We start from the raw sequence: 19,743 nt of genomic DNA on the forward strand, positions 1-19,743 counted from the left end.
ATGGTTGCACTATCACACTCCAGCCTGGGTGCAGAGCGAGACCCTGCCTCAAAAAAAAAAAAAAAAAAAAAAAAAAAGACTGGAAAATAGTCAATGGTTAGAAAACTGTAAAAATGGGGGTGTGGCAAGGTCAGGAGTTCAAGACCAGCCTGGCCAACACAGTGAAACCCTGTCTCTACTGAAAATACAAAAACTAAGCTGGGTGTGGTGGCAGGCACCTGTAATCCCAGCTACTTGGGAGAATGAGGTGGCAGAATCGCTTGAACCTAGGAGGCGGAGGTTGCAGTGAGCTGAGATTGCACCACTGTGCTCCAGCCTGGGTGACAGTGCGAGACTCCATCTCAAAAAACAAAAAAAAATGGGGGTATGGGAGGGTAGCTAGCTTGAGACTTGGAATATCAGGAAAAGCTTTACAAGAGACTCTGGAAGGACAAGCAGAAGCCATGCTGTGTATGCATGTGTGTGTATGCATCTGTGTATGCACGTATGTGTATGCATGTATGTGTGTGCATGTGCATGTGTGTGCGTGTATGTGTGTATGCATGTGTGTGAGTGTGTGCATGCGTGTGTGCATGTATATATGTGCATGTGTGTATATGCATGTGTGTGTGTGTATGCATGTGTGCGTATGTGTGTGTGTATGCATGCATATGTATATGTGTGTGCATGTTTGTGTATGCATGTGTGTGCCGTGGATAGGGTTGGTGGGAGACAAGGAAACCCCAAGCCACAAGAAGCAGCAGGTATAAAGCCCTGGAGCCAAAGAAGGCATGACAGTTTCTGGAAAGTGTAAGTAATTCCACAAGTCTGAACCCGAGTGATTCTATGACCTCTTCCAGTGACCTCAAATTCTGGCTAAGCATTTCCCAAACGTAGCTGAAATAGCATCTACTTGAGAAAGTTGAATATAATTTAGTTCCTGGCTGGTGTATTACATCCCCCGAAGAATTTCTTAGGAGACGGTCAAGTAAAGAAAGAATAGTGAAATGACAAACATCCAGAAGATGGAGGTGCCATTTATACTGCAATCCATCTCCCAGTGGTAGCCTTCTTTGGGAACTCTGGCCAGCTGGGGGTACCTTTCCGCACCAGCTCAAGCTTTTATCTAGCAAATCTGGGGTCCTCACTTCTGTTATGCAGACGGGAAGCAAGGTTCTCCTGGGGTTACACAGCAGGAACTTGACATTTGGATAATGTGATTGATGAGTTCTGTCCTCCCACAGAGAAGTCCCATGGTGAGAGAGGGCTCTAGAAGCCAAGTAGCCAGGGACTTTCCGAACCAAACATCTGCTATGTAATGTAGAACGCACTGAGCTATGCCTGACCTAGCTAGACACACAGCCTTGGGGCATCAAGCATCTCCCTAGCCAGAGTTTCACCATTAAAACTATTCCTTTTAATTCCAGCTTTCTTACTTAGAGGACCCCTGCTGAAACATTCTAGAGGGAAGGGAGTGCATAAGTTGTGTACATCTCTTAGTTTGCCTGTCGTCTGGTAGAAGGCCAAGACCCATAGGGATCCAGGCACATTCTAGTTTAGTCAGTGCCTGAGACAAGCAAACTGAATGAGGTACAGTCCCAGGCATCAGGAGGGCTCAGGGCACCTGCTGCGGAGGCAAGGCTTTGTGGGGAGGGGTCACAGGGAGCAACATATTCCAAAGAAGATGAAACGAAGAAAAACAGTTTCCAGTTAGATACGTGGTGTTAAAGAGGAAATGGCGGTAACAGAAAGATGCAGCGGCGGGCAATTCCAGAAATGAAAAGGACGGGACATCAGGCCTTTCTGCTTCAACTCAAAGTCAGATCCCTTGAACTCACGAAATAATATTGGCTGATACCCTGGAGAGAGAGGCCTTTGTTACCCTCATTTATGATGCAGGAATAATGATCAAATACCACCTGCTTGTGTCAATGAGCCAGGCCTAACAATTAAAGGGTGGGCGCCAGGATGGGCTTTGGGAGCGTGGGATGAAAGGCACTGGATGAGAACAAAGGGGCCATGGTGGGAGTTTTCCAGCACCAGCCTCAGCTTTCTGCACAGAAGCCTGCTGCCACCTCAATGCCAGCTTTGAAGGCATAGCCAGGCAAAGAAAACCAAGAGGCCAAACAAAATGCATATGGATGCTTTTAAATGGGCATGTTCCTATTCAGTGGGCATGAATTGGAGAGTATTCATCTTTAGCCACCTCCTGCATCCTCAGGGCGTCAGCTCCTTCTTCCAGGACCACTGAAGGGATGGAGCCCACACCCCGGCCCCTCTGCCACAGGATGCTGCTTTACTGTCTCCCCTGCACTTCCCTTGTTTCTTGATTGGTTTCTCTGGTTATCATGTTTTGTCTTGACACAGTGTGATGCCGGGGAGCAGAGGTTGGACGGTGTTCTCCGCCACACACTGCTTGGCCAGTAGTAGGCAGGCAACAAACAGTTGAATTGATGACTCAGAAAAACTTAAAAATCTCCAACTCTGTCATCTCTTTTAGTAAACCTACTGGACAATTCCATTTAAATGTATGATACTTACTTCAAACTGCACATGAACCAAACACAACTCTTTTGGTTCTTGCCCTCCCCTCTGGCCAATGACCAAGTCAAAAACGTTGAGTCATTTTCCACGCTGAGCTCTTCACCTGGATTCCTGGAACAGCCTCGTAACTATTCCGCTGCCCTCCTGTTGTGCCGTCTCTCAGACCCGTTCTCCCGAGTGACCTTCTCAAAACGAGCTTGAGAATGTCACACCACTGCTTGAAACCTTTTGGGGGCTCCCTGTTGCCCTCACATAAAGACTAAACATTTTAACCTGACAAATAAGGCCTTCCCTGATGTGGCTCTTACCTGTCTCTCTTGCCCCCTCCACACATCTTGGCTCAAGTCATCCTGAGCTGCTTGCAGTTCCTCGAGTGTAGCTGCTGCTACATTCACCCTCTGCCTCTCTTCTTATCTTTCTGGTGAATCCCTTTTTTCCTGCTTCACCTGCTCTATGAATACTTTTTTTTGACCAATATTGTATTTCTCAAGACTCTTGACTTTAAGGGACAGAAACCCAACACAAACAAGCTTCAGCTAAAAGGGGATGTATTAACTCATATAAGTAAGGACTAGATGGAGCCGCCACAGGAATGGCTAGATCCAGACACTCAAACAATGCTGTCAGCTCTCTCTCTCTCTCTCTCACACACACACACACACACACTCATATGTACACGTATTTTGGCTTCTTATTATGAGTTGGTCTCATCCTTTCGTGCGAGGGGAGACTGTACTCACAGGGAACTCCAGACTTACATACAGTTTGATAACCCCAGGAGAGAGTGAGGCTTCTTTCTCCCAGGCTCAGGTTATTAAAATTATGGAAAAGGCTAAGAGTAACCTGACTTGTGACATGTGCCCAGCACTTGGCCCATGACTGGAGGGACAGCATTGTTATTGACCATGCCTTGGACCCTCTTTCTTGACCTAGGAAGAAAGAATGGGTATTCCTCTTGTCAGAGAGTGGCTGTCAGATAAAAGAGGGAGTCTGTTATCACATAAAGAGGGTAGACCACTGATATCTCCTTCTTACCCCTCCCTCCACCTCCATTCACGTTCCCACTGCCCTCTGCGCATAGGCACAGAAGGGGACAAAACAGATTTTGGAGTCAGATAGACATAGAGCCAGTTACTGTCTTTATAGTAACTATGTGACTTTGGGGATGTTTTAAGCCTCTTTGTGCCTCTGCGTTTGCATCTGTACAATGTTTTAGGGATGTGTTGTGAGGGTTAAAAACCTAGGCAAAGTATCTAGCACATAGTAGGTACTATGGCAGTCATAACAATCATATTTGACCATCTCCCTTTTCTAAACCATGATTTGGCCAGGCGTGACGGCTCACGCCTATAATCCCAGCACTTTGGGAGGCCAAGGAGTTCAAGACTAGCCTGACCAACATGGTGAAACCCTGTCTCTACTAAAAACACAAAAATTAGCCAAGCATGGTGGTGTATGCCTGTGATCCCAGCTACTTGGGAGGCTGAGGTGAGCATCGCTTGAACCCAGGAGGTGGAGGTTGCGGTGAGAGGAGATGGTGCCACTGCACTCCAGCCTGGGTGACAGAGTGAAACTCCATCTCAAATAAAATAAAATAAAAAAATAAAATAAAATAAAATAAAATAAAAATGAACCATGATCTGCTTGAGGCAGGGCCTTATTTTAGGCAAAATTTAACTGATTATAAGAACAGGGCTCAAATATATGATGGTTTGATTTCTGTCCACTGAAACAGGATGATACTGAAAGATAAGGTAAGTTTTGCAGATGAGGGAGGCATTCAGTCCTGTCTTCTTCAGTCTTGGCTTTATGATACTGGCCCATTGCCATTATGTAGTCTTCTGTTTCAAGCTCTCCAAAGCATCTCCACATCTGTTACTTGACTTCACTGTGTCACCCTGGAGGGAGGACCTTGCATTAGGCTTCATGAACAGATCTGATGAGGGACACAAGGTTAACCAAGAATGGGCAGCAGGGAGAGCTGTGGACAAGCCCCGGGAAAGCCAAGGGGAAAACTGCGGAGGTTCTGAACCTACACCTGCCCAACGTCCCGCTGACGGACCCAGACACCTCCGGACCTGGGTGTCTGGCTATTGATCGGTTACACGCTGAAGCACGCTTGCCTCCCAGGGCATCCCATCACAAATTAGGTCCCAGCTCTGGGATCTGGCGCAACGCAGGCCCTCTCCCACGTATAGGAGCTGTGGGGAAAACACAGGAGGTTAGTGGGAGCCCGGCCAGGACCCCAGGAAATAAAGCGCTGAGGTTTGATATACTGATGGGCACACTGTGGACAGCAGGCTGGCTGGTCTGGGGCAGGTGGAGTGTTATGTGAGGTTTCGGTCACGTGCCTTCGCCAAAGCCTCAGTCTCTTATACTCTTATGCTTCCTCCGGCGTCGGTTGCCGGGAGTAGGTGCGTGCACTCTACACAGTCGTTTATATCTGAAATCCTGCATGGATGCATTTGGTCCTCACCGCATTCTTCCTCCCTTCCGGAAACTGTAGGCTCCAATCCTTTGGAGCAGGTCACTTCTCCACTCCATGGGGTTCTAGTGCGGCTGCCAATCACTATGCGCTCCCATCTCCACCCTGACTCCACCCCTCGGCCCACCCAGGGGTGGGAAAGAGCTAGGGCTTGTCAGAAGGTAGACCTTGAAGGAGAAGAGCCTCCCGGTAGGGAGATCAGGAATGTGCTCAAAATCCAGGCTCAGATGTCTTCAAAAGCCTGGAGAGATGTCACCCACCAGGCACTGCGGTCTTTGGCAACTCATGTGGGACACAGGTATAGACTAAAGAATGTTCTGCCCCACTCTTTTGTGAAGGACAGAGTAGGGGAGAGTAGAGCTCCTTTCATATTCGAATTTCCCTTTCTCCTCTTCACAGCACAGAGTCTGATGTTCCTCCATCAGGTGGAATTTGTGCTACAGGGTAGACAGCAAAAGCTGCTGAGACACAACCTTTCCCCCTCTTTCTTTCTTTCTTTTTGTGAAAGGCAAAACTCCTCAAAGTCCTAAACTGTTAAGAGAGTTAGGCGCCCCAGGAGGAGAGGGGAGAGCGGTGATGCCTTCAGGGCAGCAGCAGAAGCAATGGAAGGATGGATGAGGAACCCTGCAAAGGGGAGAGAACGCTGGAGTCTGTGAAGAGTGGAGAGCTGAGACCCAGCTCACCATGTTACAGGTTGTGTGTTGCTGGATCCAGCAGGTAACAGCTTGCTGGAATGAATGTTAAAGTCTCAAGAGTTTTACAAACTGGTTGACTTTACTTTTTAAATTGGCTTTATTGAGGTGTACAATTTACATACTTGGAAGCAGCTGTGGTAGAAGTGTTTCACACCATGGAGATTGACACATGCTACAATTCAGGGCTTTCTCTTTGCCCCAAAGCCAGCTGCTAAACATTTACCAACACACCACTGAACGTAAGAGTGGTTTCTTCCAATCTTATCATCCACAGATCGCGTCTTCCTTGCGGAGAATGAGCGATAGGAATGGGAGAGACAGGGCCAGAAAGTGTGTTACACCAATAGCACTCCCCTGAAAATGGAGTGGAAGTTCTTCATGGAAACAAATAGTGGAGATAGAAGGGCTCCCTCTACCTTCCTTCCTTCCTTTACATTTTCTTTTTTTACTTCATAATAATGACTATACTGAAGATTTCAGGAAAGAATAGGAGGCAGCAGAGTGGTGGTTGAGAGTAAGGCTTTGGAGTCAGACAGCATTTGGGTTCCCACGGCAGCTCTGCCACTCTCTGACTGTGTGGTGTTGGATAAAGTGGAGCAAGGTCAGAGTGGAAAATCTCCTGGTGTGTATTTAGGGTAGAAGCCAGTCCACTCTGGTCAGCTGAGCTCTGTCGGGGATCTTCATTGGCCACGAAGAGTCCTCTTTTCATCCTCTCTGAGCCACTGCAATGAATGAATGGTGGTAGGCGCCCACAGACCTGGTGCACAAAATGTGAATAGGATTTAGGTGATATCTTGACAACTCAAGCAGAACCCAGGCTTCAACAGTCCAAGCAGATGTTGTCTCCTTCTTCTAGGCACATCTGAAAATCAAATGCCAAACGGGAGGTCCTGTCGCTAACATTGGTCGTCCGGTTCTTTATGAGGGAGTGGGTAGATCCCATGGTCTGTCTGAATGTCACTTTTCTTATCCATAGGGTAGAAATGACAGGATAGCCTCATTAACTTTTGTGAATCCATATTAAAAGGCCCAGAACCATTGCAAATTTGCTACTGAGACTTTCTGGAGTTCCCCAGTTGGATCCAATTAGCATCATTACTGAGATGGTTGCCTCCCCTAGGCTGAAAGAAAAATGCCACCGTTAACCTTTAATCATTCACAACAAACCCAAAGGAAAAGTCCTTGGCCCAGGTCCTAATAGGGCTATTAAAGCTATTTTCCTATTCAGCTGCTTAGACTCGGGGCGAATAACCCAGTAATTTTCTACTGCTCCCCATGGAATGTAAAGGACCAAGAGTGAACTCTCCCAACCAATGCACTTTAGGGCAGGGGCCAGATTTTACCTTCTTGTCTCTTGGTTTGCTTCCGCCCCCCATTTTTCTCCTTTGGTTGTTTTATTTTAGTGTGAGGGGTGTGTGTTTGTGTGTATGTGGTGGGGGCATTGGGGAAGATTGAGTTGTGTGTGGTGTGTCTGTAGGTATGTGTGTGGTCTGTTTAGTGGAAGACTTTGGAAGCACACAATAGTTACACATGGTGTCTAAACCCCCCCAGGAAAAGGAGCGACCAAGGGAATGAAGATAAAAAATAAAAATAAGTTGAGACAAAATAGGCAGCACATACAAAAATCCTATGTATAAAAACTAAGTGTTTTCTCAATTTCTTGCTCTCCTTTTTCCTTTTTGCTGCAGTGGAGATCCCCCCATGCCCCACATTTCTCTATGTCTCTTTTCTCTGTCTGTGCCCTCATTAACTCAACCTCCTTAACACTTCCAAAACCAGAAATCATTGTCCTGACACCATCCCCCACACCCTTCAAGTCCTATTTCTCTTTCTGAATTCCCCAATCTGTTTTCAGGTTCTACTTTAGGTCAGCTGCCCATACAAACAAACACAACCCAAAAAACTATATAGCAGAACCTTTTCTTATTTTCTTAATTGGCTTTATTGAGGTACAGTTTACATACTACAAACTCACTCATTTTAAGTGTTCAGTTTAATTCATTTTGACAAATGTACGTAGTCATATAACCACCACCATAATCAGGGTGTAGAACATTTCCTTCATTCCGAAAAGTTCTTACCTCCACTCCCAAGCCCAGGAAACTACAAATATCACTATAGTTTTGCCTTTGCTAAAATGCCATATAAATGGATTTATACAGTAGGTAGTCTTTGAGGCCTGGCTTCTTAGCACACTGCTTTTGAGATTTATCTGTGCAGTTACATGTATCAGTAGCGTATTCATTTTTACTGCTGAGAAATATTGCATTAAATAGACACATCACAATTGTTTGTTTATCCTTTCACCAGTCGATGGACATTTGGGTTGTTTCTTGGCTCACTGCAACCTCTGCCTCCTGGGTTCAAGTGGTTCTCCCGCCTCAGCCTCCCAAGTAGCTGGGATTACAGGCGTGTGTCACTATGCCTGACTAATTTTTGTATTTTCAATAGAGACGGAGTTTCACCATGTTGACCAGGCTGGTCTCAAATTCCTGATCTCAAGTGATCTGCCCGCCCTGGCTTCCCAAAGTGCTGAGATTACAGGTGTGAGCAACTGTGCCTGGCCAGTTTGGGCTATTATTAGTTAAGTGCTCTGAATATTCACATATGGGTTTTCGTGTGGATGTATTTTCACTTCTCTATGGAGTAGAATTTTATTTTATTTCTAGGAGGAGAGTTGCCGGGTTTTATAGTAAGTGTAGTTTAACTTTATAAAACACTGGATAAACTTTTTTCCAAAGAGGTTGTATCATTTTCATTTCCACCAGCAATGTATGAGAATTCCAGTTGCTCCATATCATTGCCAACACTTTGTATTGTCAGTTAAAAAATGTTAGTCTGTAGTATTTGTATCATTACCTCGTTGTCCTTTTACTTTGTATTTCTCAGGTGACTAATGTGGAGTATATTTTCACGGGGTTATTTGCCTTAAGTATATCTTCTTTGGTAAATTATCTGTTCGCTTTTTTTTTACCCATTGAAAAATTGACTCATTTGTCTTCTTATAATTGATTTGTAAGAGTTATTTATATATTCTGGATGCAAGACCTTTATCTGATACATATTTTGCCTATGGAAATAATATGAAATGCAGACAAAGAATCATGCATAAGGATTACCATATCAGTGTTACTTATAATTGTAATGAAATTGGAAACAAGTTACAATAAAAGGAAAACTTCATTTCTTTATGATTCAAAGGGATATTTTACAGCCATTTAATGATACAAAAAAAATTACAGACATGGAAATCTACTTTTAATATAATTTTAAGCAGAAAGTAAAATTACATATAATATCAGCAATGCATTTTAAAAGCATGGAAGTGGGCCGGGCATGGTGGCTCATGCCTGTAATCCCAGCACTTTGGGAAGCCGAGGTGGGCAGATCACGAGGTCAGGAGTTCAAGACCAGCCTGGCCAATATGGTGAAACCCCGTCTCTACTAAAAATACAAAATTAGCCAGGCGTGGTAGCACATGCCTGTAATCTCAGCTACTCAGGAGGCCGAGGCAGGAGAATTGCTTGAACCTGGGAGGCAGAGGTTGCGGTGAGCCAAGTTCACGCCCATTGCACTCTAGCCTGGGCAACAAGAGCAAAACTCTGTCTCAAAAAAAGAAAAAAAAAAGCCTGGAAGTGAATGTCACCATAATAACTGATACCATCTATGTGGTAAGATTATGGCTGGTGTTTAAATTATCTATTGTTTGTCTAAATTTATACAGCAAGCATGCTTTAGTTAAAAAGGGGGAAAATGTCAAAAATAATTAAATGGTTGAAGCAGTGCTTGGTGCTTCCCTTACAAGCACACCTGGCTTGCAGCATGATTCATGATACTATTAATAACAAAGTGAATTGGTTAATTGCATAACAGACCACCCCAAAGCTTTGAACTATAATTCCAGCTCTTCCCTTGAACTCCAGGCAGTTTTTCTGAAATGGGTTTCAGAGTTATGAGTTACCCAGCAAGGTTGCCATGTGGATTCCTGGGACGCGGCTTCCCGTGTATGTACTCTAAAATGTGCAAAAGTTCTTATTTACGTTCAGTGACTTGTGAAGATCGTCTTAAGAAGACAGGCATGCCTTGAATACTTAGAAGACGGAGTCTCTGTGCTTCTGCTGATAGAAAACAATGACCAAAGAGAACACAGACTCAGAGGGCTGGAGGCAAAGCAATGCCGGCAGTTAATGATAAAAGCCTTTGTTTGAGGAAAATATTGGCACTAAGAAGAAAGGTGGGAATGGAAAAAGGAAATGGAGGAAGAATAGAGAGGCTAAGCAAACAGGTCAGACTTCCAGGAAGTAAACTTGATAGATGCATTTTGCACATAAAGTCTTATTCTGTAAATAATTTGTATCCTTTACTCATTTTAATTTCTAACTCTAAAGTCATTTCTGTTGCCCTCTGAAGACTGTCAGGAGGATACAATTACTGTTGGGTTTATTGAGAGGAAAAAACTTAAGGAACTTAAGATGCTCCTATAGGGATTTCTCTCATACAAAGGCAATTTCTTAAAGCAACATGTTTTGGGAGGGTCAGTGATTTGGTTCATATCAAAGCATCTTTGAACCTGGTCAGTTACTTTACCTAAAGCAGACACACTATGTATTTTTGCTGATGAGTGACCTAAGAGACAAAGAAATAATATTCAAATTATTATTCAGAAGATATAGTAGAGGTTTTTCTTTTTTTAAGTTGGGTAGCCAATTAAAATCTAACCAAATTTTTTCTTTGAAACTTGATAAGATGGAAGTGCAAAGGGCCAAGAATAATCAACACAATCTTGAAGAACAAGATGGGAGATTTCTTTACTATATATTTGGATGTATTGTAAATAATTTTGACATGAGGATAGACAAATTGACCAATGAAATAGAACAGAAATGTCAGAAAGAGATTCATGCTTATAAGGATATTTTGTTTATGACAAAGGAGGCACTGTGAAGTGCTAAAGAAGGTCTTTTCAATAGATGGTTCTGGAACAACTGGATAATTATGAGAAAGAGAAAACCTGACCCGTACCTCATACCATGCATGAATATTCACTATAGATGTATCATAGACTTAAATGTGAAAGGCAACACAATAAAGCTTCTAGAAGACAATATAGGAGAAGAGCTTCAGGACTTCAAGGGAGGAAAGACTAATTAATAAACACTAATCATAAAAGATCAATATGTTTAAGTATATTAAAATTGAAATGTCATTAAAGGTAAGGAGAGACTTCTTAAATAGGGTACAAAAAGAACTAATCATAAAAAGATTGATAAATCTGAAATTAATTTGACATTTAAATTTAACACTAATATTAAGAACTTCTATTCATTAAAAGATACAGAAAATGGAAAAGATATTTGCAATATCTGTAGCCTACAAAGAGTCCACATATGAAATACATAAAGAAATTCTACAGACCAGTAAGAAAAGACAATCAACCAAAGGAAAAATGGGGGGAAAAGGATATATAATAGACCATAGACAAATGAAAAAATTCCTAATATCAGGATATTAATAATGAAGAAATTGAAAATAAAACCAAAACCCCAGACAGAATTACATGCCCAACATAGTGAGTAAAATTAAAAAGACCAATACTACCACATGCTGGTGAGGAAATGCACAACAGATACTCTTACATGCTGCTAGAGGAGTGTGGATTGGTACAACACTTTTTGTTTTACTATTTTTTAAAATTTATTGTTTTATTTCAATAGGTTTTTAGGGAACAAGTGGTGTTTGGTTACATACATAAGTTCTTTAGTGGTGATTTCTAAGATTTTGGTGCACCCATTGCCTGAGCAGTGTGTACTGTACACTGTACCCAATGTGTAGCCTTTTATCCCTCACCCTCCTCCCAGCATTTCCCCCAAATCCCCAAAGTCCATTGTGTCATTCTTATATCTTTGCATCCTCATAGCTTAGCTCTCACTTGTGAGTGAGAACATGTGATGTTTGGTTTTCCATGTCTGAGTTACTTCACTTAGAGTAACAGTTTCCAATTCCATCCAGGTTGCTGCAAATGCTATTATTTTGTTCCTTTTTATGGCTGAGTAGTATTCCATGGGAGATATATATATATGTGTGTGTGTGTGTGTGTGTGTGTGTATGTGTGTGTATATATATATATCACATTTTCTTTATCCACTTGTTGATTGATGGGCATTTGGGCTGGTTCCATAATTTTGCAATTGCACATTGTGCTGTTATAAACATGCATGTGCAAGTATCTTTTTTGTATAATGACTTCTTTTCCTCTGGGTAGATACCTAGTAGTGGGATTGCTGAATCAAACGGTAGATCTATTTTTAGTTATTTAAGGAATCTACACACCGTTTTCCACAGTGGTTGTGCTAGTTTACATTCCCACCAACAGTGTGAAAGTGTTCCCTTTTCACCACATCCACACCAACATCTATTGTTTTTTAATTTCTGATTACAGCCATTCTTGCAGGAGTAAGGTGGTATCGCATTGTGGTTTGGATTTGCATTGCCCTGATCATTAGTGATGTTGAGCATTTTTCCATATGCGTGTTGGCCGTGTGTGTATCTTCTTTTGAGAATTGTCTATTCATGTCCTGAGCCCATTTTTTGGTGGAATTGCTTATTTTGTTCTTGCTAATTTGTTTGAGTTCACTGTAGATTCTGGATATTAGTCCTTTGTTGGATGTATAGATTGTGAAGATTTTCTCCCACTCTGTGAGTTGTCTGTTTACTCTGCTAATTATTTCTTTTGCTGTACAGAAGCTTTTTAGTTTAATTAAGTCCCATCTATTTATCTTTGTTTTTATTGCATTTGCTTTTGGGTTCTTGGTCATGAAGTCTTTTCCTAAGCCAATGTCTAGAAGGGTTTCTCCGATGTTATCTTCTAGAATGTTTACGCTTTCAGGTCTTAGATTTAAGTCTCTGATCCATCTTGAGTTGATTTTTGTATGAGGTGAGAGATGAGGATCCAGTTTCATTCTTCTGCATGTGGCTTGCCAATTATCCCAGCACCCTTTGTTGAATAGGGTGTCCTTTCCCCACTTTAAGTTTTTGTTTGCTTTGTTGATGATCTGTTGGCTGTAGTGTTTGGCTTTATTTCTGGGCTATTTATTCTGTTCCACTGGTCTATCTGCCTATTTTTTTATACCAGTGGTACAACACTTTGGAAAAAATTTGTATCATATTTACCAAAGTTGAAGTTACATATAACTTACAATTCAACAACCCCATTCATAGGAATATACCCAACAGAAATAGGTACACATGTTCTCTAAGAGACATATACATGAATGTTCAGAGCAGCTCTATTTTTAATGATTGCAAACTAGAAACTGGCTTAAAGTCTGTCAACTTAAGAATGAATAAACAAAGAGTGGCATGCTCCAAAAATAAAAAAAATATATTGAGCAAATAGTAACAACAGTGACACATAACACTCTTTTTTTTTTTTTTTTCTTTTTTTGAGATGGAGTTGCTTTATCACCCAGGCTGGAATGCAGTGGTGCTATCTCAGCTCACTGCAACCTCCATCCGGGGTGCAGGCGATTCTCCTGTCTCAACCTCCTGAGTAGCTGGGATTATAGGCACATGTGACCATTCCTGGCTGATTTTTGTATTTTCAGTAGACACAGGGTTTCACCATGTTGACCAGGCTGGTTTCGAACTCCTGGCCTCAAATGATCTGCCTGTCTAGGTGGATGGGATGCAGATGCAGTCCAGGCACAAAGAAGCTGACTTCCAGTACACAGGCACCCTCAATTGTTGGAGGACCGTCTTCAGAGAGGAAAGGGGCAAAGCTTTCTTCAAGGGCATGTGGTCCTCAGAAACAGAGACCTGCTGGTCCTGCAGGATGAGCTGAAGAAAATCACCTAAATGCATCTGTCTCCCCAGTAAAAGAACCAAGAGATTAATGAAGAATACTTTCTCTCTCTTTCTTTCTCTCTTTCTTTCTTCTCCCAGGCTCAAATGATCCTCCCACCCCAGCCTCCCGAGTAGCCAGGATTACAGGCAGGTGCCACCAGCCTGGCTAATTTTTGTGTTTTTTGTAGAGACAGGTTTTCGCCATGGACAGGCTTAAAATACTTAACTGTTAGAGACCACTGACCGAAAAATTCTAATCGTCTTTATCCTCGCCAGTTCGTTCTGTAGAGGGTTGTGGAAGGCTCTAGAAAAGGAGCCCATTGTGATCACGTTTCACCATCGGCACTCGATGCCATGTATTGATCACTGAGAAGAAGGGGGGAATCATGACATCATTGTGGGCCCAAGCGGGAGTCAGCTCCACTACTCAGACCTGGAGTCCTGATGCTTGTAGGTCCTGAGTTGTGTTTAAGTATTTATTTAAAGCAAAAGAATCGTGTCTCCCATTTGTGCCTAGGTGCTAGCACCTCTTTTGCACAGTGGACTATTTGTAATTATGTTCTATGTTGGGCACTCTGCTGCAAAATACTGAAAACAGGACATGGGGGCAAGAAAACCATGTTGCAAGTCCATAAGAATAAATATTGTGTAACTTCATTTATATGAAGTGAGGTTCCAGAAATGCAGGCATGGTCCAATATTAGGAATTGTACCGGCTGGGCATGATGGCTCAGGCCTGTAATCCCAGCACTTTGGGAGCCCATGGCGGGTGGATCACCTGAGGTCAGGAGTTTGAGACCAGCCTGGCCAACCTGGTGAAACCCCATCACTACTGAAAATACAAAAATTAGCCAGGCATGGTGGCAGGCACCTGTGATCCCAGCTACTTGGGAGGCTGAGGCAGGAGAATTGTTTGAACCTGAGAGGCAGAGGTTGTAGTGAGCCGAGATCAAACCACTGCACCCCAACCTGGGTGACGGAGTGAGACTCCTCCGCCAAGAAAAAAAAGGAATTGTACCAATGTGCTACTATATTAACAGATCAAAGGAAAAAGTATAATAATCACACTAGATACTGAAATGCCATTTAGCAAAATTGAACATTCTTTCCTGATTTAACAAACAAACCAAAATCAAAACAAAAACCAGAGTCTTAGTATCTTAGAAATAGCTAGATTATTTTTGCCATTATAAAAATTCAACATCATACTTTAATCTCCATTAAAGTAAGAAAGAAAATATTATGCTTTTTCCTTTTTTGTTCTCACACTACACAGATGTATATATTTTTTAATAAAAAATTTTAATTAAAAAAATTAACATGTACCATACAGCACTTTGAGGAAGTATGTGTTTTGTTTTGTTTTGTTTTTTGAGACAAAGTCTTGCTCTGTTACCCGGGCTGGAGTCCAGTGGCATGATCTCGGCTCACTGTAACCTCCACCTCCTGGGTTCAAGCGATTGTCCCGTCTCAGCCTCCCAAGCAGCTGGGACTACAGGTGCCCGGCACCATGACTGGCTAATATTTGTATTTTTAATAGAGACAGGGTCTCACCCTGTTGGCCAGGCTGGTCTCGAACTCCTGACCTCAACTGATCCACCTGCCTTGGCCTCCCAAAGTGCTGGGATTACAGGCGTGAGCCACCACTCCTGGCCAGTAGTGTGTGCTTAAAACACATGTAAGAATATATCATAAAATCAAAAGTGTTAATATGTTAACAACTACAAAATCTTTAGATTATAAGGACACTCCAATTACAAATTGTAGAACAGAGATTCTGGTTACAAGCAGGACGGTTACTATGGCTTACACTTTGGGGTGAACTGGGACTCTCTGAACCATCCCAAAGTGATGGTGTGCCAACAAACGAATGATTTTATTATATAAGCAACACATATTCATTGTAGAAAAAGTAGAGACTAGCAAGAAGTGAAACAATAAAAAGGAAGCCCTATAATCCCACGACCTATTAGGTAACCATCAGTCACTTTTTCTTTCTTTCTTTTTTTAAGACAGCGTCTTGCTCTGTCACTCAGGCTGGAGTGCAGAGGCATGATCTTGGCTCACTGCAGCCCCGACCTCTCGGGCTTGAGTGATCCTCCCACCTCAGCCTCTTAAGTTGCTGTGACCACAGTCGCACACCACCATGCTCAGCTAATTTTTTAAATTTTTTTGTAGAAATTGTGGGTAGTCTCTCTATGTTGCCCAGGCTGGTCTCAAATTCCTGGCCTCCAGTGATCCTCCTCCCTCAGCCTCCAAAGTCCTGGAATTACAGGCTCGTCAGTAACCTTTTAAAGTAAGATATTATACTTTCATAATGTTTTGGAAATCCTAACCAGTACGATTAAGTAAGAAAATAATTTAAGAGTTAAAATTATCTCTTAAGGTAAGGAGGATTTATTAATTTAAATGGTATCAAATAATAACTAGAAACCTGATGAAAATAGGCCAAAAAGAAATGTTAGGAATCTGGGGGAGATTGCAAAAACAGCTACAATCTTTTGCAGCTCTTCTCCGAAGTGAAGTATATTTCTTCACACTATGAGCTCAACCATGTGACTTTCTTTAGAACAATGAGACATTAGCAAACATGATGCAAGCAGAAGCTTGAAAAATGTTTGTGTGTTGGAACTTGCCCTCTTTTAGCATTTTAAAAGACTGAGACCACTGCTCTGTGAATGAGCCTAGGTAAGCCCATGGCATGATGAGAAGCACATAGCCTCTTCATCCCTGTTGCTCCAGCTGACACAGAACCAACTACCAGACATCTGAGTGAAGCCACTCTCATCTATCAAGGCCAATGAAAGTGCCAGTTTTCTGCAGAAATAAACCGAGTAGGCCCAGACCAGAAGAACTGCCAGTTGACCCACAGAGTTGAGAAATAACGTTTCTTATTTTAAGACACTAAGTATTAGGTGGTTTATTTTGCCAGAAAAGCTAACAGAAATTATAAGAGAATTTTAGTTAAGTAGTTAGTTACTTCTTGTATAATTACTGTACAAAATGGCTAGTTAGAAAATACAATGAAAGAACAGATCCCATTTAAATAGCAACACTATCATCAATTTATCTGAAAATAAACTTGACAAGAAATAGGCAGGACCATGTAAAGAAAATATAAAATCTCTATTAAGGGGTATTAATTCTTGCTGAATTTAATCTATCAACTCAATGTGGTCCCAATAAAAATTTTTAAAAATTTATTTTCAACATTTTACAAGAAAATATTGGGTTCATCTGTAGAAATAAACAAGAAAGAGTAGCCAGGAAGAAAATCTCAACAGAAAGATATTAGGGGAGGGGAGGCAATTAGATGAAATATTTAAATACATTTTGAAGTTACAAGAATTAAAACATTTAAGCTGGGTGGGGTGGCACACACCTGTAGTCCCAGCTACTTGGGAGGCTGAGGCAGGAGAATGGCTTAAATCCAGCCTGAGCAATATAGTAAGACTCCATCACTAAAATAAGTAAATAAGTTAAAAAAAACCTAGTTTGATTCTAGCAAAGATTTAGATAGATAACAGAATAAAATAGGAAATCCAGAAATAAGCTAAAATGAGAATTTAGTAGATGGTAATGGTGACATTTCTAATCCATGAGAGGAAAGATGAATTATTCAGAAACCAGTGTTGAGACTATGGCAGGACTATGTGGGAGAAAAAAGAGTCAAGCTGTATAACTCCTCTTCCTTCATTAAAGTAAATTCCAGCAAGGGTATGATGTAAAATGTTAAAATGAAACTCTAAAAGTACTAGCAATAAAAAAGTCAGACACAAAAGGCCACAGATTGTGATTCTATTTCTGTGAATGTCTTGGGAATCCATAGAGACAAAGTAGATTAGTGGTTGCCAGGGACTGGGAGGACATGAAAATGGGGAGTGATCACTTAATGGGTAGAAGATTTCTTTTGTGGGTGATGAAAAAAATGTAAAATTAGGTAATGGCAAAGATTGCACAACTGTGAATATACTGAAATCACTGAATTGCATACTTTAAAAGGGTACATTTTATACGTGAATTATATTTTAATAACACTCTTATTTAAAAAAAAAAAAAAAAAGGAAGCCAGAGGCGAAAGAGTCCATAGGAGGCTCTGACCCACATAGCGAGGTCGGGAAGGTTGTCTACAGAGGGAACAGGAGGACAGGGTCTGAAAAGGTGTTTCATGGCAGTAGATGTTTTACAGGTGAGAAAGGGGGCAGGAAAATTAACTCTCTTGGCTCTGATTACCCCGTGTCTCTGCCTTTCTCCAGGGCTTAAGAACTTTGCATGCACTGGACAATAATTTTGAATTTAATGAAAGGTTTTTGAGTAAAATAAATGCTAGAAGAAAACATGGGTGAATTTATTTATAATATTGTTATGAAGACTTTGTAAACATGGCACAAAACCCAGAAACCATATAGAAAATGATTGGTAAGTTTGCTTAGAAATGAAGTTTTATATTTAAAAACAACATGCATATGATTATAGTTTTATAGTTATGTTTTAAAAGAATTTTGTCTTTAGAGATATACACTGAAAATACTTGTGGATGAAATGATGATGTCTAGGCTCTGCTTCAAAATAATTCTTTATGAAGAGATAGAGTCTCACTCTGTCACCCTGGCTGGAGTACAGTGGTACAATCATAGCTCACTTAACCTCCAAATCTTGGGCTCAAGTGATCCTCCCTCTTCAGCCTCCCAAGTAGCTGAGACTACAGGTGCACACCACCACACTTGGCTAATTTTTTAGAGATGGAGTATCACTATATTGCCTAGGCTGGTCTCCAACTCCTGGCTTTAAGTGACCCACCCACCTCTGCCTCCCAAGTGCTGGGATTACAAGTGTGAGCCACCGTGCCTGGCCCTCAAAATAATTTGAGGTGTGATGGAGATTAAACTTGGTAAACACAGAGTACTCTTTTCTCTACTTTTTAAATATATTTGATTTATGTATTTTTATATTTTGGATTTTTTCCATAACAAAAAGTAAAAAATAGGCCAGGCACAGTGGCTCACACCTGTAATCCCAGCAGTTTGGGAAGCCGAGGCAGGCGGATCATTTGAGGTCAGGAGTTCAATACCAGCCTGGCCAACATGGCAAAACCCTGTCTCTACTAAAAACACAAAAAAATGAGCCGTGAGTGGTGGCGCACACCTGTAATCCCAGCTACTCAGGAGGCTGAGGCAGAGAATTGCTTGAACCCAGGAGGTGGAGGCTGTAGTGAGCTGAGATCGTGCCACTGCACTCCAGCCTGGGTGACAGAGTGAGACCCTATCTCAAAAAATTGCATAAATAAAATAAAAAGTAAACAGCAAGAAGAAAGACCTATGTACAAAGTAAAAAGATAAATAAACTGGGAACAGATATTTGCAACATGAGATATTAAAAGAGCTAATTTCTTAATTTATTAAGAATGCATACAAATTGCTAAGAAAAAGACAGTCCAAGAGAAAACAGTGGGTAAAGATATCAACAGGTGGAACAATAAAAAAGAAAAAGTCGCCAATAAATCAGTGACCAGCCTTACTCATACATGCAAAGGAAAACAATAACCAGACTCCTCTTCCATTCATGGCAACATGAAGAGGCTGGATAGTAAGCAGGATTGGTGAGGGTGGGGGAAGTGTGGTTGGACCTACTTGCTGTGGTGGGAGTGAAGGTATCACCTTTTAGAAGGACGATTTCAGAATATCTGTCTGCAAATTTAAAATACATACCTCCATACAGTGAATATAATATTATTCAACCTTAAAAGGAAGGAATTTCTGATACATGCTTTAATATGAATGAAACTTGACAACATTATGCTAAGTGAAATAAGCCAGCCACAAAAAGACAAATTATTCCGCTTTTACAAGGTATCCAGAGTAGTCAAAATCATACAGATAGAAGATAGAATGGTGTTTGCTAGCAGGAGGGACAGGGAGGGCAGTGGGGAAAATGGGGAGTTCATGTTGACTGGGTATAGGGTTTCAGTCCAAGATGAGAAAAAGAGTTCTGGAGATGGCTGGTGGTGAGGGTTGCGTGACAATATGAATGTACTTAAAACCACTCACCTGTACACTGAAAAAATGATTAAGGCAGTAATTTTTAGGTGTGTTTTGCCACAATTAAAAAAAAAATTAAGCCAGACACAGTGGCTCACTCCTATAATCCCAGCACTTTGGGAGGCTGAGGCAGGCGGATCACTTGAGGTCAGGAGTTCGA

This window comes from Colobus angolensis, unplaced genomic scaffold, assembly GCF_000951035.1.
Source record: "Colobus angolensis palliatus isolate OR3802 unplaced genomic scaffold, Cang.pa_1.0 Scaffold24, whole genome shotgun sequence".
Lineage (NCBI taxonomy): Eukaryota > Metazoa > Chordata > Mammalia > Primates > Cercopithecidae > Colobus > Colobus angolensis.